Here is a 24,062-nt window from a genome sequence, read left to right as displayed (position 1 = left end):
CTGCCGGGGCGGACGGGCCGTCGGGCTGTCGGGGAGGCGCCGGCGCCGGCGAAGCGGCTCCTCAAGAGGCAGCCCGCGGCCCTCGCCCCCGTCTACGGCCATACCACCCTGAACGCGCCCGATCTCGTCTGATCTCGGAAGCTAAGCAGGGTCGGGCCTGGTTAGTACTTGGATGGGAGACCGCCTGGGAATACCGGGTGCTGTAGGCTTTTTGCCTCCCGCCCCGCCTGCCTTCCCTTTTAGTAGCCCGCGGCCGAGGCCGCCTCCGCGCCACGCCCCCACGCCCCCCGCACCCCTCGCCCAACCCCACCCCACCCCCCACCCCCTGCCTCCACCCCTTTCCCCGCGCCGCCCACCCCCGCCCGCACGTCCGGGCGCCTCTGCAGGCCCCGTCTCCTCCGGCCCCTCCCACCACAGCGCGCTCTGGAGGGGGCACTGCCCGCCCCCCTGGCCGGCCAGGCGGCCAGAAAGGCGGCCCCGGTGGCCGGCGGCCCACGTGACGCTCCGGGGGTGGCTGGCCCGGACCCAGACTGCGCCGCAGGCCCGCGGGCCGTCCGTGCGGCCCGCGAGCCGCTCGGCCCGCACTTGGCCGCCGCCAGCGGCGGCCAGCCGGCTCCGGCGCAGCCACCTGTCTGCCGGTGTGTCTGTGCACGGCTGCCTGCGGGACAAGTCCTCCCTCCGCCGTTGCGCCACGGCCGGGGGCGGGAGAGGCATCGGGGGCCAGGGCCGCCGCCCCCGCGCCTTGCCGGCCACCAGGGTCGGGGTCCCGTGCTCGGCGGCTGGCCGTGCTACGGCGCCAAGGGGCCTTGCCGACTCCACGGTGGCTCCCAGTGGCTTCGGGCCAACTGCTGTCGGGCCGGATGGATGGCCAGCCCGGGCTGCGGTGGGGCTGCGCCTAGCGCCGCGTGGGCGGGGCAGGGGGGTGGGGGTGGGGAATGCACAACGGACCGCCGGCCCCGGGCCCTGAAGCCTCCGGGGCCTCGTTCCTGGGGGCGACGTGCGGGATGGGGGGCGGGGCGCCAAGCGCCGAAGGGTTTGCTGGGTTCCCGCCCGGCCTGGGCCGGGAGGTCGCCCACACCCCACCCGCCCCTCCTCCACCCCGCGGTACCCGAGGCCTGCATCCCCCCGGCTGGGCGGGCGGCGGGGCCCTGCCGGGGCGGACGGGCCGTCGGGCTGTCGGGGAGGCGCCGGCGCCGGCGAAGCGGCTCCTCAAGAGGCAGCCCGCGGCCCTCGCCCCCGTCTACGGCCATACCACCCTGAACGCGCCCGATCTCGTCTGATCTCGGAAGCTAAGCAGGGTCGGGCCTGGTTAGTACTTGGATGGGAGACCGCCTGGGAATACCGGGTGCTGTAGGCTTTTTGCCTCCCGCCCCGCCTGCCTTCCCTTTTAGTAGCCCGCGGCCGAGGCCGCCTCCGCGCCACGCCCCCACGCCCCCCGCACCCCTCGCCCAACCCCACCCCACCCCCTGCCTCCACCCCTTTCCCCGCGCCGCCCACCCCCGCCCGCACGTCCGGGCGCCTCTGCAGGCCCCGTCTCCTCCGGCCCCTCCCACCACAGCGCGCTCTGGAGGGGGCACTGCCCGCCCCCCTGGCCGGCCAGGCGGCCAGAAAGGCGGCCCCGGTGGCCGGCGGCCCACGTGACGCTCCGGGGGTGGCTGGCCCGGACCCAGACTGCGCCGCAGGCCCGCGGGCCGTCCGTGCGGCCCGCGAGCCGCTCGGCCCGCACTTGGCCGCCGCCAGCGGCGGCCAGCCGGCTCCGGCGCAGCCACCTGTCTGCCGGTGTGTCTGTGCACGGCTGCCTGCGGGACAAGCCCTCCCTCCGCCGTTGCGCCACGGCCGGGGGCGGGAGAGGCATCGGGGGCCAGGGCCGCCGCCCCCGCGCCTTGCCGGCCACCAGGGTCGGGGTCCCGTGCTCGGCGGCTGGCCGTGCTACGGCGCCAAGGGGCCTTGCCGACTCCACGGTGGCTCCCAGTGGCTTCGGGCCAACTGCTGTCGGGCCGGATGGATGGCCAGCCCGGGCTGCGGTGGGGCTGCGCCTAGCGCCGCGTGGGCGGGGCAGGGGGGTGGGGGTGGGGAATGCACAACGGACCGCCGGCCCCGGGCCCTGAAGCCTCCGGGGCCTCGTTCCTGGGGGCGACGTGCGGGATGGGGGGCGGGGCGCCAAGCGCCGAAGGGTTTGCTGGGTTCCCGCCCGGCCTGGGCCGGGAGGTCGCCCACACCCCACCCGCCCCTCCTCCACCCCGCGGTACCCGAGGCCTGCATCCCCCCGGCTGGGCGGGCGGCGGGGCCCTGCCGGGGCGGACGGGCCGTCGGGCTGTCGGGGAGGCGCCGGCGCCGGCGAAGCGGCTCCTCAAGAGGCAGCCCGCGGCCCTCGCCCCCGTCTACGGCCATACCACCCTGAACGCGCCCGATCTCGTCTGATCTCGGAAGCTAAGCAGGGTCGGGCCTGGTTAGTACTTGGATGGGAGACCGCCTGGGAATACCGGGTGCTGTAGGCTTTTTGCCTCCCGCCCCGCCTGCCTTCCCTTTTAGTAGCCCGCGGCCGAGGCCGCCTCCGCGCCACGCCCCCACGCCCCCCGCACCCCTCGCCCAACCCCACCCCACCCCCCACCCCCTGCCTCCACCCCTTTCCCCGCGCCGCCCACCCCCGCCCGCACGTCCGGGCGCCTCTGCAGGCCCCGTCTCCTCCGGCCCCTCCCACCACAGCGCGCTCTGGAGGGGGCACTGCCCGCCCCCCTGGCCGGCCAGGCGGCCAGAAAGGCGGCCCCGGTGGCCGGCGGCCCACGTGACGCTCCGGGGGTGGCTGGCCCGGACCCAGACTGCGCCGCAGGCCCGCGGGCCGTCCGTGCGGCCCGCGAGCCGCTCGGCCCGCACTTGGCCGCCGCCAGCGGCGGCCAGCCGGCTCCGGCGCAGCCACCTATCTGCCGGTGTGTCTGTGCACGGCTGCCTGCGGGACAAGCCCTCCCTCCGCCGTTGCGCCACGGCCGGGGGCGGGAGAGGCATCGGGGGCCAGGGCCGCCGCCCCCGCGCCTTGCCGGCCACCAGGGTCGGGGTCCCGTGCTCGGCGGCTGGCCGTGCTACGGCGCCAAGGGGCCTTGCCGACTCCACGGTGGCTCCCAGTGGCTTCGGGCCAACTGCTGTCGGGCCGAATGGATGGCCAGCCCGGGCTGCGGTGGGGCTGCGCCTAGCGCCGCGTGGGCGGGGCAGGGGGGTGGGGGTGGGGAATGCACAACGGACCGCCGGCCCCGGGCCCTGAAGCCTCCGGGGCCTCGTTCCTGGGGGCGACGTGCGGGATGGGGGGCGGGGCGCCAAGCGCCGAAGGGTTTGCTGGGTTCCCGCCCGGCCTGGGCCGGGAGGTCGCCCACACCCCACCCGCCCCTCCTCCACCCCGCGGTACCCGAGGCCTGCATCCCCCCGGCTGGGCGGGCGGCGGGGCCCTGCCGGGGCGGACGGGCCGTCGGGCTGTCGGGGAGGCGCCGGCGCCGGCGAAGCGGCTCCTCAAGAGGCAGCCCGCGGCCCTCGCCCCCGTCTACGGCCATACCACCCTGAACGCGCCCGATCTCGTCTGATCTCGGAAGCTAAGCAGGGTCGGGCCTGGTTAGTACTTGGATGGGAGACCGCCTGGGAATACCGGGTGCTGTAGGCTTTTTGCCTCCCGCCCCGCCTGCCTTCCCTTTTAGTAGCCCGCGGCCGAGGCCGCCTCCGCGCCACGCCCCCACGCCCCCCGCACCCCTCGCCCAACCCCACCCCACCCCCCACCCCCCACCCCCCACCCCCTGCCTCCACCCCTTTCCCCGCGCCGCCCACCCCCGCCCGCACGTCCGGGCGCCTCTGCAGGCCCCGTCTCCTCCGGCCCCTCCCACCACAGCGCGCTCTGGAGGGGGCACTGCCCGCCCCCCTGGCCGGCCAGGCGGCCAGAAAGGCGGCCCCGGTGGCCGGCGGCCCACGTGACGCTCCGGGGGTGGCTGGCCCGGACCCAGACTGCGCCGCAGGCCCGCGGGCCGTCCGTGCGGCCCGCGAGCCGCTCGGCCCGCACTTGGCCGCCGCCAGCGGCGGCCAGCCGGCTCCGGCGCAGCCACCTGTCTGCCGGTGTGTCTGTGCACGGCTGCCTGCGGGACAAGCCCTCCCTCCGCCGTTGCGCCACGGCCGGGGGCGGGAGAGGCATCGGGGGCCAGGGCCGCCGCCCCCGCGCCTTGCCGGCCACCAGGGTCGGGGTCCCGTGCTCGGCGGCTGGCCGTGCTACGGCGCCAAGGGGCCTTGCCGACTCCACGGTGGCTCCCAGTGGCTTCGGGCCAACTGCTGTCGGGCCGGATGGATGGCCAGCCCGGGCTGCGGTGGGGCTGCGCCTAGCGCCGCGTGGGCGGGGCAGGGGGGTGGGGGTGGGGAATGCACAACGGACCGCCGGCCCCGGGCCCTGAAGCCTCCGGGGCCTCGTTCCTGGGGGCGACGTGCGGGATGGGGGGCGGGGCGCCAAGCGCCGAAGGGTTTGCTGGGTTCCCGCCCGGCCTGGGCCGGGAGGTCGCCCACACCCCACCCGCCCCTCCTCCACCCCGCGGTACCCGAGGCCTGCATCCCCCCGGCTGGGCGGGCGGCGGGGCCCTGCCGGGGCGGACGGGCCGTCGGGCTGTCGGGGAGGCGCCGGCGCCGGCGAAGCGGCTCCTCAAGAGGCAGCCCGCGGCCCTCGCCCCCGTCTACGGCCATACCACCCTGAACGCGCCCGATCTCGTCTGATCTCGGAAGCTAAGCAGGGTCGGGCCTGGTTAGTACTTGGATGGGAGACCGCCTGGGAATACCGGGTGCTGTAGGCTTTTTGCCTCCCGCCCCGCCTGCCTTCCCTTTTAGTAGCCCGCGGCCGAGGCCGCCTCCGCGCCACGCCCCCACGCCCCCCGCACCCCTCGCCCAACCCCACCCCACCCCCCACCCCCTGCCTCCACCCCTTTCCCCGCGCCGCCCACCCCCGCCCGCACGTCCGGGCGCCTCTGCAGGCCCCGTCTCCTCCGGCCCCTCCCACCACAGCGCGCTCTGGAGGGGGCACTGCCCGCCCCCCTGGCCGGCCAGGCGGCCAGAAAGGCGGCCCCGGTGGCCGGCGGCCCACGTGACGCTCCGGGGGTGGCTGGCCCGGACCCAGACTGCGCCGCAGGCCCGCGGGCCGTCCGTGCGGCCCGCGAGCCGCTCGGCCCGCACTTGGCCGCCGCCAGCGGCGGCCAGCCGGCTCCGGCGCAGCCACCTGTCTGCCGGTGTGTCTGTGCACGGCTGCCTGCGGGACAAGCCCTCCCTCCGCCGTTGCGCCACGGCCGGGGGCGGGAGAGGCATCGGGGGCCAGGGCCGCCGCCCCCGCGCCTTGCCGGCCACCAGGGTCGGGGTCCCGTGCTCGGCGGCTGGCCGTGCTACGGCGCCAAGGGGCCTTGCCGACTCCACGGTGGCTCCCAGTGGCTTCGGGCCAACTGCTGTCGGGCCGAATGGATGGCCAGCCCGGGCTGCGGTGGGGCTGCGCCTAGCGCCGCGTGGGCGGGGCAGGGGGGTGGGGGTGGGGAATGCACAACGGACCGCCGGCCCCGGGCCCTGAAGCCTCCGGGGCCTCGTTCCTGGGGGCGACGTGCGGGATGGGGGGCGGGGCGCCAAGCGCCGAAGGGTTTGCTGGGTTCCCGCCCGGCCTGGGCCGGGAGGTCGCCCACACCCCACCCGCCCCTCCTCCACCCCGCGGTACCCGAGGCCTGCATCCCCCCGGCTGGGCGGGCGGCGGGGCCCTGCCGGGGCGGACGGGCCGTCGGGCTGTCGGGGAGGCGCCGGCGCCGGCGAAGCGGCTCCTCAAGAGGCAGCCCGCGGCCCTCGCCCCCGTCTACGGCCATACCACCCTGAACGCGCCCGATCTCGTCTGATCTCGGAAGCTAAGCAGGGTCGGGCCTGGTTAGTACTTGGATGGGAGACCGCCTGGGAATACCGGGTGCTGTAGGCTTTTTGCCTCCCGCCCCGCCTGCCTTCCCTTTTAGTAGCCCGCGGCCGAGGCCGCCTCCGCGCCACGCCCCCACGCCCCCCGCACCCCTCGCCCAACCCCACCCCACCCCCCACCCCCTGCCTCCACCCCTTTCCCCGCGCCGCCCACCCCCGCCCGCACGTCCGGGCGCCTCTGCAGGCCCCGTCTCCTCCGGCCCCTCCCACCACAGCGCGCTCTGGAGGGGGCACTGCCCGCCCCCCTGGCCGGCCAGGCGGCCAGAAAGGCGGCCCCGGTGGCCGGCGGCCCACGTGACGCTCCGGGGGTGGCTGGCCCGGACCCAGACTGCGCCGCAGGCCCGCGGGCCGTCCGTGCGGCCCGCGAGCCGCTCGGCCCGCACTTGGCCGCCGCCAGCGGCGGCCAGCCGGCTCCGGCGCAGCCACCTGTCTGCCGGTGTGTCTGTGCACGGCTGCCTGCGGGACAAGCCCTCCCTCCGCCGTTGCGCCACGGCCGGGGGCGGGAGAGGCATCGGGGGCCAGGGCCGCCGCCCCCGCGCCTTGCCGGCCACCAGGGTCGGGGTCCCGTGCTCGGCGGCTGGCCGTGCTACGGCGCCAAGGGGCCTTGCCGACTCCACGGTGGCTCCCAGTGGCTTCGGGCCAACTGCTGTCGGGCCGGATGGATGGCCAGCCCGGGCTGCGGTGGGGCTGCGCCTAGCGCCGCGTGGGCGGGGCAGGGGGGTGGGGGTGGGGAATGCACAACGGACCGCCGGCCCCGGGCCCTGAAGCCTCCGGGGCCTCGTTCCTGGGGGCGACGTGCGGGATGGGGGGCGGGGCGCCAAGCGCCGAAGGGTTTGCTGGGTTCCCGCCCGGCCTGGGCCGGGAGGTCGCCCACACCCCACCCGCCCCTCCTCCACCCCGCGGTACCCGAGGCCTGCATCCCCCCGGCTGGGCGGGCGGCGGGGCCCTGCCGGGGCGGACGGGCCGTCGGGCTGTCGGGGAGGCGCCGGCGCCGGCGAAGCGGCTCCTCAAGAGGCAGCCCGCGGCCCTCGCCCCCGTCTACGGCCATACCACCCTGAACGCGCCCGATCTCGTCTGATCTCGGAAGCTAAGCAGGGTCGGGCCTGGTTAGTACTTGGATGGGAGACCGCCTGGGAATACCGGGTGCTGTAGGCTTTTTGCCTCCCGCCCCGCCTGCCTTCCCTTTTAGTAGCCCGCGGCCGAGGCCGCCTCCGCGCCACGCCCCCACGCCCCCCGCACCCCTCGCCCAACCCCACCCCACCCCCCACCCCCCACCCCCCACCCCCTGCCTCCACCCCTTTCCCCGCGCCGCCCACCCCCGCCCGCACGTCCGGGCGCCTCTGCAGGCCCCGTCTCCTCCGGCCCCTCCCACCACAGCGCGCTCTGGAGGGGGCACTGCCCGCCCCCCTGGCCGGCCAGGCGGCCAGAAAGGCGGCCCCGGTGGCCGGCGGCCCACGTGACGCTCCGGGGGTGGCTGGCCCGGACCCAGACTGCGCCGCAGGCCCGCGGGCCGTCCGTGCGGCCCGCGAGCCGCTCGGCCCGCACTTGGCCGCCGCCAGCGGCGGCCAGCCGGCTCCGGCGCAGCCACCTGTCTGCCGGTGTGTCTGTGCACGGCTGCCTGCGGGACAAGCCCTCCCTCCGCCGTTGCGCCACGGCCGGGGGCGGGAGAGGCATCGGGGGCCAGGGCCGCCGCCCCCGCGCCTTGCCGGCCACCAGGGTCGGGGTCCCGTGCTCGGCGGCTGGCCGTGCTACGGCGCCAAGGGGCCTTGCCGACTCCACGGTGGCTCCCAGTGGCTTCGGGCCAACTGCTGTCGGGCCGGATGGATGGCCAGCCCGGGCTGCGGTGGGGCTGCGCCTAGCGCCGCGTGGGCGGGGCAGGGGGGTGGGGGTGGGGAATGCACAACGGACCGCCGGCCCCGGGCCCTGAAGCCTCCGGGGCCTCGTTCCTGGGGGCGACGTGCGGGATGGGGGGCGGGGCGCCAAGCGCCGAAGGGTTTGCTGGGTTCCCGCCCGGCCTGGGCCGGGAGGTCGCCCACACCCCACCCGCCCCTCCTCCACCCCGCGGTACCCGAGGCCTGCATCCCCCCGGCTGGGCGGGCGGCGGGGCCCTGCCGGGGCGGACGGGCCGTCGGGCTGTCGGGGAGGCGCCGGCGCCGGCGAAGCGGCTCCTCAAGAGGCAGCCCGCGGCCCTCGCCCCCGTCTACGGCCATACCACCCTGAACGCGCCCGATCTCGTCTGATCTCGGAAGCTAAGCAGGGTCGGGCCTGGTTAGTACTTGGATGGGAGACCGCCTGGGAATACCGGGTGCTGTAGGCTTTTTGCCTCCCGCCCCGCCTGCCTTCCCTTTTAGTAGCCCGCGGCCGAGGCCGCCTCCGCGCCACGCCCCCACGCCCCCCGCACCCCTCGCCCAACCCCACCCCACCCCCTGCCTCCACCCCTTTCCCCGCGCCGCCCACCCCCGCCCGCACGTCCGGGCGCCTCTGCAGGCCCCGTCTCCTCCGGCCCCTCCCACCACAGCGCGCTCTGGAGGGGGCACTGCCCGCCCCCCTGGCCGGCCAGGCGGCCAGAAAGGCGGCCCCGGTGGCCGGCGGCCCACGTGACGCTCCGGGGGTGGCTGGCCCGGACCCAGACTGCGCCGCAGGCCCGCGGGCCGTCCGTGCGGCCCGCGAGCCGCTCGGCCCGCACTTGGCCGCCGCCAGCGGCGGCCAGCCGGCTCCGGCGCAGCCACCTGTCTGCCGGTGTGTCTGTGCACGGCTGCCTGCGGGACAAGCCCTCCCTCCGCCGTTGCGCCACGGCCGGGGGCGGGAGAGGCATCGGGGGCCAGGGCCGCCGCCCCCGCGCCTTGCCGGCCACCAGGGTCGGGGTCCCGTGCTCGGCGGCTGGCCGTGCTACGGCGCCAAGGGGCCTTGCCGACTCCACGGTGGCTCCCAGTGGCTTCGGGCCAACTGCTGTCGGGCCGGATGGATGGCCAGCCCGGGCTGCGGTGGGGCTGCGCCTAGCGCCGCGTGGGCGGGGCAGGGGGGTGGGGGTGGGGAATGCACAACGGACCGCCGGCCCCGGGCCCTGAAGCCTCCGGGGCCTCGTTCCTGGGGGCGACGTGCGGGATGGGGGGCGGGGCGCCAAGCGCCGAAGGGTTTGCTGGGTTCCCGCCCGGCCTGGGCCGGGAGGTCGCCCACACCCCACCCGCCCCTCCTCCACCCCGCGGTACCCGAGGCCTGCATCCCCCCGGCTGGGCGGGCGGCGGGGCCCTGCCGGGGCGGACGGGCCGTCGGGCTGTCGGGGAGGCGCCGGCGCCGGCGAAGCGGCTCCTCAAGAGGCAGCCCGCGGCCCTCGCCCCCGTCTACGGCCATACCACCCTGAACGCGCCCGATCTCGTCTGATCTCGGAAGCTAAGCAGGGTCGGGCCTGGTTAGTACTTGGATGGGAGACCGCCTGGGAATACCGGGTGCTGTAGGCTTTTTGCCTCCCGCCCCGCCTGCCTTCCCTTTTAGTAGCCCGCGGCCGAGGCCGCCTCCGCGCCACGCCCCCACGCCCCCCGCACCCCTCGCCCAACCCCACCCCACCCCCCACCCCCTGCCTCCACCCCTTTCCCCGCGCCGCCCACCCCCGCCCGCACGTCCGGGCGCCTCTGCAGGCCCCGTCTCCTCCGGCCCCTCCCACCACAGCGCGCTCTGGAGGGGGCACTGCCCGCCCCCCTGGCCGGCCAGGCGGCCAGAAAGGCGGCCCCGGTGGCCGGCGGCCCACGTGACGCTCCGGGGGTGGCTGGCCCGGACCCAGACTGCGCCGCAGGCCCGCGGGCCGTCCGTGCGGCCCGCGAGCCGCTCGGCCCGCACTTGGCCGCCGCCAGCGGCGGCCAGCCGGCTCCGGCGCAGCCACCTGTCTGCCGGTGTGTCTGTGCACGGCTGCCTGCGGGACAAGCCCTCCCTCCGCCGTTGCGCCACGGCCGGGGGCGGGAGAGGCATCGGGGGCCAGGGCCGCCGCCCCCGCGCCTTGCCGGCCACCAGGGTCGGGGTCCCGTGCTCGGCGGCTGGCCGTGCTACGGCGCCAAGGGGCCTTGCCGACTCCACGGTGGCTCCCAGTGGCTTCGGGCCAACTGCTGTCGGGCCGAATGGATGGCCAGCCCGGGCTGCGGTGGGGCTGCGCCTAGCGCCGCGTGGGCGGGGCAGGGGGGTGGGGGTGGGGAATGCACAACGGACCGCCGGCCCCGGGCCCTGAAGCCTCCGGGGCCTCGTTCCTGGGGGCGACGTGCGGGATGGGGGGCGGGGCGCCAAGCGCCGAAGGGTTTGCTGGGTTCCCGCCCGGCCTGGGCCGGGAGGTCGCCCACACCCCACCCGCCCCTCCTCCACCCCGCGGTACCCGAGGCCTGCATCCCCCCGGCTGGGCGGGCGGCGGGGCCCTGCCGGGGCGGACGGGCCGTCGGGCTGTCGGGGAGGCGCCGGCGCCGGCGAAGCGGCTCCTCAAGAGGCAGCCCGCGGCCCTCGCCCCCGTCTACGGCCATACCACCCTGAACGCGCCCGATCTCGTCTGATCTCGGAAGCTAAGCAGGGTCGGGCCTGGTTAGTACTTGGATGGGAGACCGCCTGGGAATACCGGGTGCTGTAGGCTTTTTGCCTCCCGCCCCGCCTGCCTTCCCTTTTAGTAGCCCGCGGCCGAGGCCGCCTCCGCGCCACGCCCCCACGCCCCCCGCACCCCTCGCCCAACCCCACCCCACCCCCCCCCCCACGCCCTGCCTCCACCCCTTTCCCCGCGCCGCCCACCCCCGCCCGCACGTCCGGGCGCCTCTGCAGGCCCCGTCTCCTCCGGCCCCTCCCACCACAGCGCGCTCTGGAGGGGGCACTGCCCGCCCCCCTGGCCGGCCAGGCGGCCAGAAAGGCGGCCCCGGTGGCCGGCGGCCCACGTGACGCTCCGGGGGTGGCTGGCCCGGACCCAGACTGCGCCGCAGGCCCGCGGGCCGTCCGTGCGGCCCGCGAGCCGCTCGGCCCGCACTTGGCCGCCGCCAGCGGCGGCCAGCCGGCTCCGGCGCAGCCACCTGTCTGCCGGTGTGTCTGTGCACGGCTGCCTGCGGGACAAGCCCTCCCTCCGCCGTTGCGCCACGGCCGGGGGCGGGAGAGGCATCGGGGGCCAGGGCCGCCGCCCCCGCGCCTTGCCGGCCACCAGGGTCGGGGTCCCGTGCTCGGCGGCTGGCCGTGCTACGGCGCCAAGGGGCCTTGCCGACTCCACGGTGGCTCCCAGTGGCTTCGGGCCAACTGCTGTCGGGCCGGATGGATGGCCAGCCCGGGCTGCGGTGGGGCTGCGCCTAGCGCCGCGTGGGCGGGGCAGGGGGGTGGGGGTGGGGAATGCACAACGGACCGCCGGCCCCGGGCCCTGAAGCCTCCGGGGCCTCGTTCCTGGGGGCGACGTGCGGGATGGGGGGCGGGGCGCCAAGCGCCGAAGGGTTTGCTGGGTTCCCGCCCGGCCTGGGCCGGGAGGTCGCCCACACCCCACCCGCCCCTCCTCCACCCCGCGGTACCCGAGGCCTGCATCCCCCCGGCTGGGCGGGCGGCGGGGCCCTGCCGGGGCGGACGGGCCGTCGGGCTGTCGGGGAGGCGCCGGCGCCGGCGAAGCGGCTCCTCAAGAGGCAGCCCGCGGCCCTCGCCCCCGTCTACGGCCATACCACCCTGAACGCGCCCGATCTCGTCTGATCTCGGAAGCTAAGCAGGGTCGGGCCTGGTTAGTACTTGGATGGGAGACCGCCTGGGAATACCGGGTGCTGTAGGCTTTTTGCCTCCCGCCCCGCCTGCCTTCCCTTTTAGTAGCCCGCGGCCGAGGCCGCCTCCGCGCCACGCCCCCACGCCCCCCGCACCCCTCGCCCAACCCCACCCCACCCCCCACCCCCTGCCTCCACCCCTTTCCCCGCGCCGCCCACCCCCGCCCGCACGTCCGGGCGCCTCTGCAGGCCCCGTCTCCTCCGGCCCCTCCCACCACAGCGCGCTCTGGAGGGGGCACTGCCCGCCCCCCTGGCCGGCCAGGCGGCCAGAAAGGCGGCCCCGGTGGCCGGCGGCCCACGTGACGCTCCGGGGGTGGCTGGCCCGGACCCAGACTGCGCCGCAGGCCCGCGGGCCGTCCGTGCGGCCCGCGAGCCGCTCGGCCCGCACTTGGCCGCCGCCAGCGGCGGCCAGCCGGCTCCGGCGCAGCCACCTGTCTGCCGGTGTGTCTGTGCACGGCTGCCTGCGGGACAAGCCCTCCCTCCGCCGTTGCGCCACGGCCGGGGGCGGGAGAGGCATCGGGGGCCAGGGCCGCCGCCCCCGCGCCTTGCCGGCCACCAGGGTCGGGGTCCCGTGCTCGGCGGCTGGCCGTGCTACGGCGCCAAGGGGCCTTGCCGACTCCACGGTGGCTCCCAGTGGCTTCGGGCCAACTGCTGTCGGGCCGAATGGATGGCCAGCCCGGGCTGCGGTGGGGCTGCGCCTAGCGCCGCGTGGGCGGGGCAGGGGGGTGGGGGTGGGGAATGCACAACGGACCGCCGGCCCCGGGCCCTGAAGCCTCCGGGGCCTCGTTCCTGGGGGCGACGTGCGGGATGGGGGGCGGGGCGCCAAGCGCCGAAGGGTTTGCTGGGTTCCCGCCCGGCCTGGGCCGGGAGGTCGCCCACACCCCACCCGCCCCTCCTCCACCCCGCGGTACCCGAGGCCTGCATCCCCCCGGCTGGGCGGGCGGCGGGGCCCTGCCGGGGCGGACGGGCCGTCGGGCTGTCGGGGAGGCGCCGGCGCCGGCGAAGCGGCTCCTCAAGAGGCAGCCCGCGGCCCTCGCCCCCGTCTACGGCCATACCACCCTGAACGCGCCCGATCTCGTCTGATCTCGGAAGCTAAGCAGGGTCGGGCCTGGTTAGTACTTGGATGGGAGACCGCCTGGGAATACCGGGTGCTGTAGGCTTTTTGCCTCCCGCCCCGCCTGCCTTCCCTTTTAGTAGCCCGCGGCCGAGGCCGCCTCCGCGCCACGCCCCCACGCCCCCCGCACCCCTCGCCCAAACCCACCCCACCCCCCACCCCCCACCCCCCACCCCCTGCCTCCACCCCTTTCCCCGCGCCGCCCACCCCCGCCCGCACGTCCGGGCGCCTCTGCAGGCCCCGTCTCCTCCGGCCCCTCCCACCACAGCGCGCTCTGGAGGGGGCACTGCCCGCCCCCCTGGCCGGCCAGGCGGCCAGAAAGGCGGCCCCGGTGGCCGGCGGCCCACGTGACGCTCCGGGGGTGGCTGGCCCGGACCCAGACTGCGCCGCAGGCCCGCGGGCCGTCCGTGCGGCCCGCGAGCCGCTCGGCCCGCACTTGGCCGCCGCCAGCGGCGGCCAGCCGGCTCCGGCGCAGCCACCTGTCTGCCGGTGTGTCTGTGCACGGCTGCCTGCGGGACAAGCCCTCCCTCCGCCGTTGCGCCACGGCCGGGGGCGGGAGAGGCATCGGGGGCCAGGGCCGCCGCCCCCGCGCCTTGCCGGCCACCAGGGTCGGGGTCCCGTGCTCGGCGGCTGGCCGTGCTACGGCGCCAAGGGGCCTTGCCGACTCCACGGTGGCTCCCAGTGGCTTCGGGCCAACTGCTGTCGGGCCGGATGGATGGCCAGCCCGGGCTGCGGTGGGGCTGCGCCTAGCGCCGCGTGGGCGGGGCAGGGGGGTGGGGGTGGGGAATGCACAACGGACCGCCGGCCCCGGGCCCTGAAGCCTCCGGGGCCTCGTTCCTGGGGGCGACGTGCGGGATGGGGGGCGGGGCGCCAAGCGCCGAAGGGTTTGCTGGGTTCCCGCCCGGCCTGGGCCGGGAGGTCGCCCACACCCCACCCGCCCCTCCTCCACCCCGCGGTACCCGAGGCCTGCATCCCCCCGGCTGGGCGGGCGGCGGGGCCCTGCCGGGGCGGACGGGCTGTCGGGCTGTCGGGGAGGCGCCGGCGCCGGCGAAGCGACTCCTCAAGAGGCAGCCCGCGGCCCTCGCCCCCGTCTACGGCCATACCACCCTGAACGCGCCCGATCTCGTCTGATCTCGGAAGCTAAGCAGGGTCGGGCCTGGTTAGTACTTGGATGGGAGACCGCCTGGGAATACCGGGTGCTGTAGGCTTTTTGCCTCCCGCCCCGCCTGCCTTCCCTTTTAGTAGCCCGCGGCCGAGGCCGCCTCCGCGCCACGCCCCCACGCCCCCCGCACCCCTCGCCCAACCCCACCCCACCCCCTGCCTCCACCCCTTTCCCCGCGCCGCCCACCCCCGCCCGCACGTCCGGGCGCCTCTGCAGGCCCCGTCTCCTCCGGCCCCTCCCACCACAGCGCGCTCTGGAGGGGGCACTGCCCGCCCCCCTGGCCGGCCAGGCGGCCAGAAAGGCGGCCCCGGTGGCCGGCGGCCCACGTGACGCTCCGGGGGTGGCTGGCCCGGACCCAGACTGCGCCGCAGGCCCGCGGGCCGTCCGTGCGGCCCGCGAGCCGCTCGGCCCGCACTTGGCCGCCGCCAGCGGCGGCCAGCCGGCTCCGGCGCAGCCACCTGTCTGCCGGTGTGTCTGTGCACGGCTGCCTGCGGGACAAGCCCTCCCTCCGCCGTTGCGCCACGGCCGGGGGCGGGAGAGGCATCGGGGGCCAGGGCCGCCGCCCCCGCGCCTTGCCGGCCACCAGGGTCGGGGTCCCGTGCTCGGCGGCTGGCCGTGCTACGGCGCCAAGGGGCCTTGCCGACTCCACGGTGGCTCCCAGTGGCTTCGGGCCAACTGCTGTCGGGCCGGATGGATGGCCAGCCCGGGCTGCGGTGGGGCTGCGCCTAGCGCCGCGTGGGCGGGGCAGGGGGGTGGGGGTGGGGGTGGGGAATGCACAACGGACCGCCGGCCCCGGGCCCTGAAGCCTCCGGGGCCTCGTTCCTGGGGGCGACGTGCGGGATGGGGGGCGGGGCGCCAAGCGCCGAAGGGTTTGCTGGGTTCCCGCCCGGCCTGGGCCGGGAGGTCGCCCACACCCCACCCGCCCCTCCTCCACCCCGCGGTACCCGAGGCCTGCATCCCCCCGGCTGGGCGGGCGGCGGGGCCCTGCCGGGGCGGACGGGCCGTCGGGCTGTCGGGGAGGCGCCGGCGCCGGCGAAGCGGCTCCTCAAGAGGCAGCCCGCGGCCCTCGCCCCCGTCTACGGCCATACCACCCTGAACGCGCCCGATCTCGTCTGATCTCGGAAGCTAAGCAGGGTCGGGCCTGGTTAGTACTTGGATGGGAGACCGCCTGGGAATACCGGGTGCTGTAGGCTTTTTGCCTCCCGCCCCGCCTGCCTTCCCTTTTAGTAGCCCGCGGCCGAGGCCGCCTCCGCGCCACGCCCCCACGCCCCCCGCACCCCTCGCCCAACCCCACCCCACCCCCCACCCCCTGCCTCCACCCCTTTCCCCGCGCCGCCCACCCCCGCCCGCACGTCCGGGCGCCTCTGCAGGCCCCGTCTCCTCCGGCCCCTCCCACCACAGCGCGCTCTGGAGGGGGCACTGCCCGCCCCCCTGGCCGGCCAGGCGGCCAGAAAGGCGGCCCCGGTGGCCGGCGGCCCACGTGACGCTCCGGGGGTGGCTGGCCCGGACCCAGACTGCGCCGCAGGCCCGCGGGCCGTCCGTGCGGCCCGCGAGCCGCTCGGCCCGCACTTGGCCGCCGCCAGCGGCGGCCAGCCGGCTCCGGCGCAGCCACCTGTCTGCCGGTGTGTCTGTGCACGGCTGCCTGCGGGACAAGCCCTCCCTCCGCCGTTGCGCCACGGCCGGGGGCGGGAGAGGCATCGGGGGCCAGGGCCGCCGCCCCCGCGCCTTGCCGGCCACCAGGGTCGGGGTCCCGTGCTCGGCGGCTGGCCGTGCTACGGCGCCAAGGGGCCTTGCCGACTCCACGGTGGCTCCCAGTGGCTTCGGGCCAACTGCTGTCGGGCCGGATGGATGGCCAGCCCGGGCTGCGGTGGGGCTGCGCCTAGCGCCGCGTGGGCGGGGCAGGGGGGTGGGGGTGGGGGTGGGGAATGCACAACGGACCGCCGGCCCCGGGCCCTGAAGCCTCCGGGGCCTCGTTCCTGGGGGCGACGTGCGGGATGGGGGGCGGGGCGCCAAGCGCCGAAGGGTTTGCTGGGTTCCCGCCCGGCCTGGGCCGGGAGGTCGCCCACACCCCACCCGCCCCTCCTCCACCCCGCGGTACCCGAGGCCTGCATCCCCCCGGCTGGGCGGGCGGCGGGGCCCTGCCGGGGCGGACGGGCCGTCGGGCTGTCGGGGAGGCGCCGGCGCCGGCGAAGCGACTCCTCAAGAGGCAGCCCGCGGCCCTCGCCCCCGTCTACGGCCATACCACCCTGAACGCGCCCGATCTCGTCTGATCTCGGAAGCTAAGCAGGGTCGGGCCTGGTTAGTACTTGGATGGGAGACCGCCTGGGAATACCGGGTGCTGTAGGCTTTTTGCCTCCCGCCCCGCCTGCCTTCCCTTTTAGTAGCCCGCGGCCGAGGCCGCCTCCGCGCCACGCCCCCACGCCCCCCGCACCCCTCGCCCAACCCCACCCCACCCCCCACCCCCTGCCTCCACCCCTTTCCCCGCGCCGCCCACCCCCGCCCGCACGTCCGGGCGCCTCTGCAGGCCCCGTCTCCTCCGGCCCCTCCCACCACAGCGCGCTCTGGAGGGGGCACTGCCCGCCCCCCTGGCCGGCCAGGCGGCCAGAAAGGCGGCCCCGGTGGCCGGCGGCCCACGTGACGCTCCGGGGGTGGCTGGCCCGGACCCAGACTGCGCCGCAGGCCCGCGGGCCGTCCGTGCGGCCCGCGAGCCGCTCGGCCCGCACTTGGCCGCCGCCAGCGGCGGCCAGCCGGCTCCGGCGCAGCCACCTGTCTGCCGGTGTGTCTGTGCACGGCTGCCTGCGGGACAAGCCCTCCCTCCGCCGTTGCGCCACGGCCGGGGGCGGGAGAGGCATCGGGGGCCAGGGCCGCCGCCCCCGCGCCTTGCCGGCCACCAGGGTCGGGGTCCCGTGCTCGGCGGCTGGCCGTGCTACGGCGCCAAGGGGCCTTGCCGACTCCACGGTGGCTCCCAGTGGCTTCGGGCCAACTGCTGTCGGGCCGGATGGATGGCCAGCCCGGGCTGCGGTGGGGCTGCGCCTAGCGCCGCGTGGGCGGGGCAGGGGGGTGGGGGTGGGGAATGCACAACGGACCGCCGGCCCCGGGCCCTGAAGCCTCCGGGGCCTCGTTCCTGGGGGCGACGTGCGGGATGGGGGGCGGGGCGCCAAGCGCCGAAGGGTTTGCTGGGTTCCCGCCCGGCCTGGGCCGGGAGGTCGCCCACACCCCACCCGCCCCTCCTCCACCCCGCGGTACCCGAGGCCTGCATCCCCCCGGCTGGGCGGGCGGCGGGGCCCTGCCGGGGCGGACGGGCCGTCGGGCTGTCGGGGAGGCGCCGGCGCCGGCGAAGCGGCTCCTCAAGAGGCAGCCCGCGGCCCTCGCCCCCGTCTACGGCCATACCACCCTGAACGCGCCCGATCTCGTCTGATCTCGGAAGCTAAGCAGGGTCGGGCCTGGTTAGTACTTGGATGGGAGACCGCCTGGGAATACCGGGTGCTGTAGGCTTTTTGCCTCCCGCCCCGCCTGCCTTCCCTTTTAGTAGCCCGCGGCCGAGGCCGCCTCCGCGCCACGCCCCCACGCCCCCCGCACCCCTCGCCCAACCCCACCCCACCCCCCACCCCCTGCCTCCACCCCTTTCCCCGCGCCGCCCACCCCCGCCCGCACGTCCGGGCGCCTCTGCAGGCCCCGTCTCCTCCGGCCCCTCCCACCACAGCGCGCTCTGGAGGGGGCACTGCCCGCCCCCCTGGCCGGCCAGGCGGCCAGAAAGGCGGCCCCGGTGGCCGGCGGCCCACGTGACGCTCCGGGGGTGGCTGGCCCGGACCCAGACTGCGCCGCAGGCCCGCGGGCCGTCCGTGCGGCCCGCGAGCCGCTCGGCCCGCACTTGGCCGCCGCCAGCGGCGGCCAGCCGGCTCCGGCGCAGCCACCTGTCTGCCGGTGTGTCTGTGCACGGCTGCCTGCGGGACAAGTCCTCCCTCCGCCGTTGCGCCACGGCCGGGGGCGGGAGAGGCATCGGGGGCCAGGGCCGCCGCCCCCGCGCCTTGCCGGCCACCAGGGTCGGGGTCCCGTGCTCGGCGGCTGGCCGTGCTACGGCGCCAAGGGGCCTTGCCGACTCCACGGTGGCTCCCAGTGGCTTCGGGCCAACTGCTGTCGGGCCGGATGGATGGCCAGCCCGGGCTGCGGTGGGGCTGCGCCTAGCGCCGCGTGGGCGGGGCAGGGGGGTGGGGGTGGGGAATGCACAACGGACCGCCGGCCCCGGGCCCTGAAGCCTCCGGGGCCTCGTTCCTGGGGGCGACGTGCGGGATGGGGGGCGGGGCGCCAAGCGCCGAAGGGTTTGCTGGGTTCCCGCCCGGCCTGGGCCGGGAGGTCGCCCACACCCCACCCGCCCCTCCTCCACCCCGCGGTACCCGAGGCCTGCATCCCCCCGGCTGGGCGGGCGGCGGGGCCCTGCCGGGGCGGACGGGCCGTCGGGCTGTCGGGGAGGCGCCGGCGCCGGCGAAGCGGCTCCTCAAGAGGCAGCCCGCGGCCCTCGCCCCCGTCTACGGCCATACCACCCTGAACGCGCCCGATCTCGTCTGATCTCGGAAGCTAAGCAGGGTCGGGCCTGGTTAGTACTTGGATGGGAGACCGCCTGGGAATACCGGGTGCTGTAGGCTTTTTGCCTCCCGCCCCGCCTGCCTTCCCTTTTAGTAGCCCGCGGCCGAGGCCGCCTCCGCGCCACGCCCCCACGCCCCCCGCACCCCTCGCCCAACCCCACCCCACCCCCTGCCTCCACCCCTTTCCCCGCGCCGCCCACCCCCGCCCGCACGTCCGGGCGCCTCTGCAGGCCCCGTCTCCTCCGGCCCCTCCCACCACAGCGCGCTCTGGAGGGGGCACTGCCCGCCCCCCTGGCCGGCCAGGCGGCCAGAAAGGCGGCCCCGGTGGCCGGCGGCCCACGTGACGCTCCGGGGGTGGCTGGCCCGGACCCAGACTGCGCCGCAGGCCCGCGGGCCGTCCGTGCGGCCCGCGAGCCGCTCGGCCCGCACTTGGCCGCCGCCAGCGGCGGCCAGCCGGCTCCGGCGCAGCCACCTGTCTGCCGGTGTGTCTGTGCACGGCTGCCTGCGGGACAAGCCCTCCCTCCGCCGTTGCGCCACGGCCGGGGGCGGGAGAGGCATCGGGGGCCAGGGCCGCCGCCCCCGCGCCTTGCCGGCCACCAGGGTCGGGGTCCCGTGCTCGGCGGCTGGCCGTGCTACGGCGCCAAGGGGCCTTGCCGACTCCACGGTGGCTCCCAGTGGCTTCGGGCCAACTGCTGTCGGGCCGGATGGATGGCCAGCCCGGGCTGCGGTGGGGCTGCGCCTAGCGCCGCGTGGGCGGGGCAGGGGGGTGGGGGTGGGGGTGGGGAATGCACAACGGACCGCCGGCCCCGGGCCCTGAAGCCTCCGGGGCCTCGTTCCTGGGGGCGACGTGCGGGATGGGGGGCGGGGCGCCAAGCGCCGAAGGGTTTGCTGGGTTCCCGCCCGGCCTGGGCCGGGAGGTCGCCCACACCCCACCCGCCCCTCCTCCACCCCGCGGTACCCGAGGCCTGCATCCCCCCGGCTGGGCGGGCGGCGGGGCCCTGCCGGGGCGGACGGGCCGTCGGGCTGTCGGGGAGGCGCCGGCGCCGGCGAAGCGGCTCCTCAAGAGGCAGCCCGCGGCCCTCGCCCCCGTCTACGGCCATACCACCCTGAACGCGCCCGATCTCGTCTGATCTCGGAAGCTAAGCAGGGTCGGGCCTGGTTAGTACTTGGATGGGAGACCGCCTGGGAATACCGGGTGCTGTAGGCTTTTTGCCTCCCGCCCCGCCTGCCTTCCCTTTTAGTAGCCCGCGGCCGAGGCCGCCTCCGCGCCACGCCCCCACGCCCCCCGCACCCCTCGCCCAACCCCACCCCACCCCCCACCCCCTGCCTCCACCCCTTTCCCCGCGCCGCCCACCCCCGCCCGCACGTCCGGGCGCCTCTGCAGGCCCCGTCTCCTCCGGCCCCTCCCACCACAGCGCGCTCTGGAGGGGGCACTGCCCGCCCCCCTGGCCGGCCAGGCGGCCAGAAAGGCGGCCCCGGTGGCCGGCGGCCCACGTGACGCTCCGGGGGTGGCTGGCCCGGACCCAGACTGCGCCGCAGGCCCGCGGGCCGTCCGTGCGGCCCGCGAGCCGCTCGGCCCGCACTTGGCCGCCGCCAGCGGCGGCCAGCCGGCTCCGGCGCAGCCACCTGTCTGCCGGTGTGTCTGTGCACGGCTGCCTGCGGGACAAGCCCTCCCTCCGCCGTTGCGCCACGGCCGGGGGCGGGAGAGGCATCGGGGGCCAGGGCCGCCGCCCCCGCGCCTTGCCGGCCACCAGGGTCGGGGTCCCGTGCTCGGCGGCTGGCCGTGCTACGGCGCCAAGGGGCCTTGCCGACTCCACGGTGGCTCCCAGTGGCTTCGGGCCAACTGCTGTCGGGCCGAATGGATGGCCAGCCCGGGCTGCGGTGGGGCTGCGCCTAGCGCCGCGTGGGCGGGGCAGGGGGGTGGGGGTGGGGAATGCACAACGGACCGCCGGCCCCGGGCCCTGAAGCCTCCGGGGCCTCGTTCCTGGGGGCGACGTGCGGGATGGGGGGCGGGGCGCCAAGCGCCGAAGGGTTTGCTGGGTTCCCGCCCGGCCTGGGCCGGGAGGTCGCCCACACCCCACCCGCCCCTCCTCCACCCCGCGGTACCCGAGGCCTGCATCCCCCCGGCTGGGCGGGCGGCGAGGCCCTGCCGGGGCGGACGGGCCGTCGGGCTGTCGGGGAGGCGCCGGCGCCGGCGAAGCGGCTCCTCAAGAGGCAGCCCGCGGCCCTCGCCCCCGTCTACGGCCATACCACCCTGAACGCGCCCGATCTCGTCTGATCTCGGAAGCTAAGCAGGGTCGGGCCTGGTTAGTACTTGGATGGGAGACCGCCTGGGAATACCGGGTGCTGTAGGCTTTTTGCCTCCCGCCCCGCCTGCCTTCCCTTTTAGTAGCCCGCGGCCGAGGCCGCCTCCGCGCCACGCCCCCACGCCCCCCGCACCCCTCGCCCAACCCCACCCCACCCCCCACCCCCCACCCCCCACCCCCTGCCTCCACCCCTTTCCCCGCGCCGCCCACCCCCGCCCGCACGTCCGGGCGCCTCTGCAGGCCCCGTCTCCTCCGGCCCCTCCCACCACAGCGCGCTCTGGAGGGGGCACTGCCCGCCCCCCTGGCCGGCCAGGCGGCCAGAAAGGCGGCCCCGGTGGCCGGCGGCCCACGTGACGCTCCGGGGGTGGCTGGCCCGGACCCAGACTGCGCCGCAGGCCCGCGGGCCGTCCGTGCGGCCCGCGAGCCGCTCGGCCCGCACTTGGCCGCCGCCAGCGGCGGCCAGCCGGCTCCGGCGCAGCCACCTGTCTGCCGGTGTGTCTGTGCACGGCTGCCTGCGGGACAAGCCCTCCCTCCGCCGTTGCGCCACGGCCGGGGGCGGGAGAGGCATCGGGGGCCAGGGCCGCCGCCCCCGCGCCTTGCCAGCCACCAGGGTCGGGGTCCCGTGCTCGGCGGCTGGCCGTGCTACGGCGCCAAGGGGCCTTGCCGACTCCACGGTGGCTCCCAGTGGCTTCGGGCCAACTGCTGTCGGGCCGGATGGATGGCCAGCCCGGGCTGCGGTGGGGCTGCGCCTAGCGCCGCGTGGGCGGGGCAGGGGGGTGGGGGTGGGGGTGGGGAATGCACAACGGACCGCCGGCCCCGGGCCCTGAAGCCTCCGGGGCCTCGTTCCTGGGGGCGACGTGCGGGATGGGGGGCGGGGCGCCAAGCGCCGAAGGGTTTGCTGGGTTCCCGCCCGGCCTGGGCCGGGAGGTCGCCCACACCCCACCCGCCCCTCCTCCACCCCGCGGTACCCGAGGCCTGCATCCCCCCGGCTGGGCGGGCGGCGAGGCCCTGCCGGGGCGGACGGGCCGTCGGGCTGTCGGGGAGGCGCCGGCGCCGGCGAAGCGGCTCCTCAAGAGGCAGCCCGCGGCCCTCGCCCCCGTCTACGGCCATACCACCCTGAACGCGCCCGATCTCGTCTGATCTCGGAAGCTAAGCAGGGTCGGGCCTGGTTAGTACTTGGATGGGAGACCGCCTGGGAATACCGGGTGCTGTAGGCTTTTTGCCTCCCGCCCCGCCTGCCTTCCCTTTTAGTAGCCCGCGGCCGAGGCCGCCTCCGCGCCACGCCCCCACGCCCCCCGCACCCCTCGCCCAACCCCACCCCACCCCCCACCCCCTGCCTCCACCCCTTTCCCCGCGCCGCCCACCCCCGCCCGCACGTCCGGGCGCCTCTGCAGGCCCCGTCTCCTCCGGCCCCTCCCACCACAGCGCGCTCTGGAGGGGGCACTGCCCGCCCCCCTGGCCGGCCAGGCGGCCAGAAAGGCGGCCCCGGTGGCCGGCGGCCCACGTGACGCTCCGGGGGTGGCTGGCCCGGACCCAGACTGCGCCGCAGGCCCGCGGGCCGTCCGTGCGGCCCGCGAGCCGCTCGGCCCGCACTTGGCCGCCGCCAGCGGCGGCCAGCCGGCTCCGGCGCAGCCACCTGTCTGCCGGTGTGTCTGTGCACGGCTGCCTGCGGGACAAGCCCTCCCTCCGCCGTTGCGCCACGGCCGGGGGCGGGAGAGGCATCGGGGGCCAGGGCCGCCGCCCCCGCGCCTTGCCAGCCACCAGGGTCGGGGTCCCGTGCTCGGCGGCTGGCCGTGCTACGGCGCCAAGGGGCCTTGCCGACTCCACGGTGGCTCCCAGTGGCTTCGGGCCAACTGCTGTCGGGCCGGATGGATGGCCAGCCCGGGCTGCGGTGGGGCTGCGCCTAGCGCCGCGTGGGCGGGGCAGGGGGGTGGGGGTGGGGGTGGGGAATGCACAACGGACCGCCGGCCCCGGGCCCTGAAGCCTCCGGGGCCTCGTTCCTGGGGGCGACGTGCGGGATGGGGGGCGGGGCGCCAAGCGCCGAAGGGTTTGCTGGGTTCCCGCCCGGCCTGGGCCGGGAGGTCGCCCACACCCCACCCGCCCCTCCTCCACCCCGCGGTACCCGAGGCCTGCATCCCCCCGGCTGGGCGGTCGGCGGGGCCCTGCCGGGGCGGACGGGCCGTCGGGCTGTCGGGGAGGCGCCGGCGCCGGCGAAGCGACTCCTCAAGAGGCAGCCCGTGGCCCTCGCCCCCGTCTACGGCCATACCACCCTGAACGCGCCCGATCTCGTCTGATCTCGGAAGCTAAGCAGGGTCGGGCCTGGTTAGTACTTGGATGGGAGACCGCCTGGGAATACCGGGTGCTGTAGGCTTTTTGCCTCCCGCCCCGCCTGCCTTCCCTTTTAGTAGCCCGCGGCCGAGGCCGCCTCCGCGCCACGCCCCCACGCCCCCCGCACCCCTCGCCCAACCCCACCCCACCCCCCACCCCCTGCCTCCACCCCTTTCCCCGCGCCGCCCACCCCCGCCCGCACGTCCGGGCGCCTCTGCAGGCCCCGTCTCCTCCGGCCCCTCCCACCACAGCGCGCTCTGGAGGGGGCACTGCCCGCCCCCCTGGCCGGCCAGGCGGCCAGAAAGGCGGCCCCGGTGGCCGGCGGCCCACGTGACGCTCCGGGGGTGGCTGGCCCGGACCCAGACTGCGCCGCAGGCCCGCGGGCCGTCCGTGCGGCCCGCGAGCCGCTCGGCCCGCACTTGGCCGCCGCCAGCGGCGGCCAGCCGGCTCCGGCGCAGCCACCTGTCTGCCGGTGTGTCTGTGCACGGCTGCCTGCGGGACAAGCCCTCCCTCCGCCGTTGCGCCACGGCCGGGGGCGGGAGAGGCATCGGGGGCCAGGGCCGCCGCCCCCGCGCCTTGCCGGCCACCAGGGTCGGGGTCCCGTGCTCGGCGGCTGGCCGTGCTACGGCGCCAAGGGGCCTTGCCGACTCCACGGTGGCTCCCAGTGGCTTCGGGCCAACTGCTGTCGGGCCGGATGGATGGCCAGCCCGGGCTGCGGTGGGGCTGCGCCTAGCGCCGCGTGGGCGGGGCAGGGGGGTGGGGGTGGGGAATGCACAACGGACCGCCGGCCCCGGGCCCTGAAGCCTCCGGGGCCTCGTTCCTGGGGGCGACGTGCGGGATGGGGGGCGGGGCGCCAAGCGCCGAAGGGTTTGC

The 24,062-nt window shown here is 77.7% G+C and overlaps 21 non-coding genes across 21 annotated transcripts; all 21 read left to right on the top strand.

Moving 5' to 3' along the window:
- Nucleotides 1-90: 90 nt before the first annotated feature.
- Nucleotides 91-209, top strand: LOC131766108 (5S ribosomal RNA). The gene has a single exon (XR_009338409.1). It is a non-coding gene; the product is annotated as a 5S ribosomal RNA (ribosomal RNA).
- A 1,029-nt stretch (nucleotides 210-1,238) lies between these two features.
- On the top strand, nucleotides 1,239-1,357 carry LOC131766106 (5S ribosomal RNA). The gene has a single exon (XR_009338407.1). It is a non-coding gene; the product is annotated as a 5S ribosomal RNA (ribosomal RNA).
- Nucleotides 1,358-2,379: 1,022 nt separating this feature from the next.
- Nucleotides 2,380-2,498, top strand: LOC131766105 (5S ribosomal RNA). The gene has a single exon (XR_009338406.1). It is a non-coding gene; the product is annotated as a 5S ribosomal RNA (ribosomal RNA).
- A 1,029-nt stretch (nucleotides 2,499-3,527) lies between these two features.
- Nucleotides 3,528-3,646, top strand: LOC131766104 (5S ribosomal RNA). Its single transcript, XR_009338405.1, has one exon. It is a non-coding gene; the product is annotated as a 5S ribosomal RNA (ribosomal RNA).
- Nucleotides 3,647-4,689: 1,043 nt separating this feature from the next.
- Nucleotides 4,690-4,808, top strand: LOC131766103 (5S ribosomal RNA). The gene has a single exon (XR_009338404.1). It is a non-coding gene; the product is annotated as a 5S ribosomal RNA (ribosomal RNA).
- Nucleotides 4,809-5,837: 1,029 nt separating this feature from the next.
- LOC131766102 (5S ribosomal RNA) lies at nucleotides 5,838-5,956 on the top strand. The gene has a single exon (XR_009338403.1). It is a non-coding gene; the product is annotated as a 5S ribosomal RNA (ribosomal RNA).
- A 1,029-nt stretch (nucleotides 5,957-6,985) lies between these two features.
- On the top strand, nucleotides 6,986-7,104 carry LOC131766101 (5S ribosomal RNA). Its single transcript, XR_009338402.1, has one exon. It is a non-coding gene; the product is annotated as a 5S ribosomal RNA (ribosomal RNA).
- Nucleotides 7,105-8,147: 1,043 nt separating this feature from the next.
- On the top strand, nucleotides 8,148-8,266 carry LOC131766100 (5S ribosomal RNA). The gene has a single exon (XR_009338401.1). It is a non-coding gene; the product is annotated as a 5S ribosomal RNA (ribosomal RNA).
- Nucleotides 8,267-9,288: 1,022 nt separating this feature from the next.
- Nucleotides 9,289-9,407, top strand: LOC131766099 (5S ribosomal RNA). The gene has a single exon (XR_009338400.1). It is a non-coding gene; the product is annotated as a 5S ribosomal RNA (ribosomal RNA).
- Nucleotides 9,408-10,436: 1,029 nt separating this feature from the next.
- Nucleotides 10,437-10,555, top strand: LOC131766098 (5S ribosomal RNA). The gene has a single exon (XR_009338399.1). It is a non-coding gene; the product is annotated as a 5S ribosomal RNA (ribosomal RNA).
- A 1,034-nt stretch (nucleotides 10,556-11,589) lies between these two features.
- On the top strand, nucleotides 11,590-11,708 carry LOC131766097 (5S ribosomal RNA). Its single transcript, XR_009338398.1, has one exon. It is a non-coding gene; the product is annotated as a 5S ribosomal RNA (ribosomal RNA).
- A 1,029-nt stretch (nucleotides 11,709-12,737) lies between these two features.
- LOC131766095 (5S ribosomal RNA) lies at nucleotides 12,738-12,856 on the top strand. The gene has a single exon (XR_009338396.1). It is a non-coding gene; the product is annotated as a 5S ribosomal RNA (ribosomal RNA).
- A 1,043-nt stretch (nucleotides 12,857-13,899) lies between these two features.
- LOC131766094 (5S ribosomal RNA) lies at nucleotides 13,900-14,018 on the top strand. The gene has a single exon (XR_009338395.1). It is a non-coding gene; the product is annotated as a 5S ribosomal RNA (ribosomal RNA).
- Nucleotides 14,019-15,046: 1,028 nt separating this feature from the next.
- Nucleotides 15,047-15,165, top strand: LOC131766093 (5S ribosomal RNA). The gene has a single exon (XR_009338394.1). It is a non-coding gene; the product is annotated as a 5S ribosomal RNA (ribosomal RNA).
- A 1,035-nt stretch (nucleotides 15,166-16,200) lies between these two features.
- LOC131766092 (5S ribosomal RNA) lies at nucleotides 16,201-16,319 on the top strand. The gene has a single exon (XR_009338393.1). It is a non-coding gene; the product is annotated as a 5S ribosomal RNA (ribosomal RNA).
- Nucleotides 16,320-17,348: 1,029 nt separating this feature from the next.
- On the top strand, nucleotides 17,349-17,467 carry LOC131766091 (5S ribosomal RNA). Its single transcript, XR_009338392.1, has one exon. It is a non-coding gene; the product is annotated as a 5S ribosomal RNA (ribosomal RNA).
- Nucleotides 17,468-18,496: 1,029 nt separating this feature from the next.
- LOC131766090 (5S ribosomal RNA) lies at nucleotides 18,497-18,615 on the top strand. The gene has a single exon (XR_009338391.1). It is a non-coding gene; the product is annotated as a 5S ribosomal RNA (ribosomal RNA).
- Nucleotides 18,616-19,643: 1,028 nt separating this feature from the next.
- Nucleotides 19,644-19,762, top strand: LOC131766089 (5S ribosomal RNA). Its single transcript, XR_009338390.1, has one exon. It is a non-coding gene; the product is annotated as a 5S ribosomal RNA (ribosomal RNA).
- Nucleotides 19,763-20,791: 1,029 nt separating this feature from the next.
- On the top strand, nucleotides 20,792-20,910 carry LOC131766088 (5S ribosomal RNA). Its single transcript, XR_009338389.1, has one exon. It is a non-coding gene; the product is annotated as a 5S ribosomal RNA (ribosomal RNA).
- A 1,049-nt stretch (nucleotides 20,911-21,959) lies between these two features.
- LOC131766087 (5S ribosomal RNA) lies at nucleotides 21,960-22,078 on the top strand. Its single transcript, XR_009338388.1, has one exon. It is a non-coding gene; the product is annotated as a 5S ribosomal RNA (ribosomal RNA).
- A 1,035-nt stretch (nucleotides 22,079-23,113) lies between these two features.
- Nucleotides 23,114-23,232, top strand: LOC131766086 (5S ribosomal RNA). Its single transcript, XR_009338387.1, has one exon. It is a non-coding gene; the product is annotated as a 5S ribosomal RNA (ribosomal RNA).
- Nucleotides 23,233-24,062: the final 830 nt, after the last annotated feature.

The sequence above is a fragment of the Kogia breviceps genome, chromosome 11 (assembly GCF_026419965.1).
Source record: "Kogia breviceps isolate mKogBre1 chromosome 11, mKogBre1 haplotype 1, whole genome shotgun sequence".
Classification (NCBI taxonomy): domain Eukaryota; kingdom Metazoa; phylum Chordata; class Mammalia; order Artiodactyla; family Physeteridae; genus Kogia; species Kogia breviceps.
This window is presented reverse-complemented; position numbering and strand designations above follow the sequence as displayed.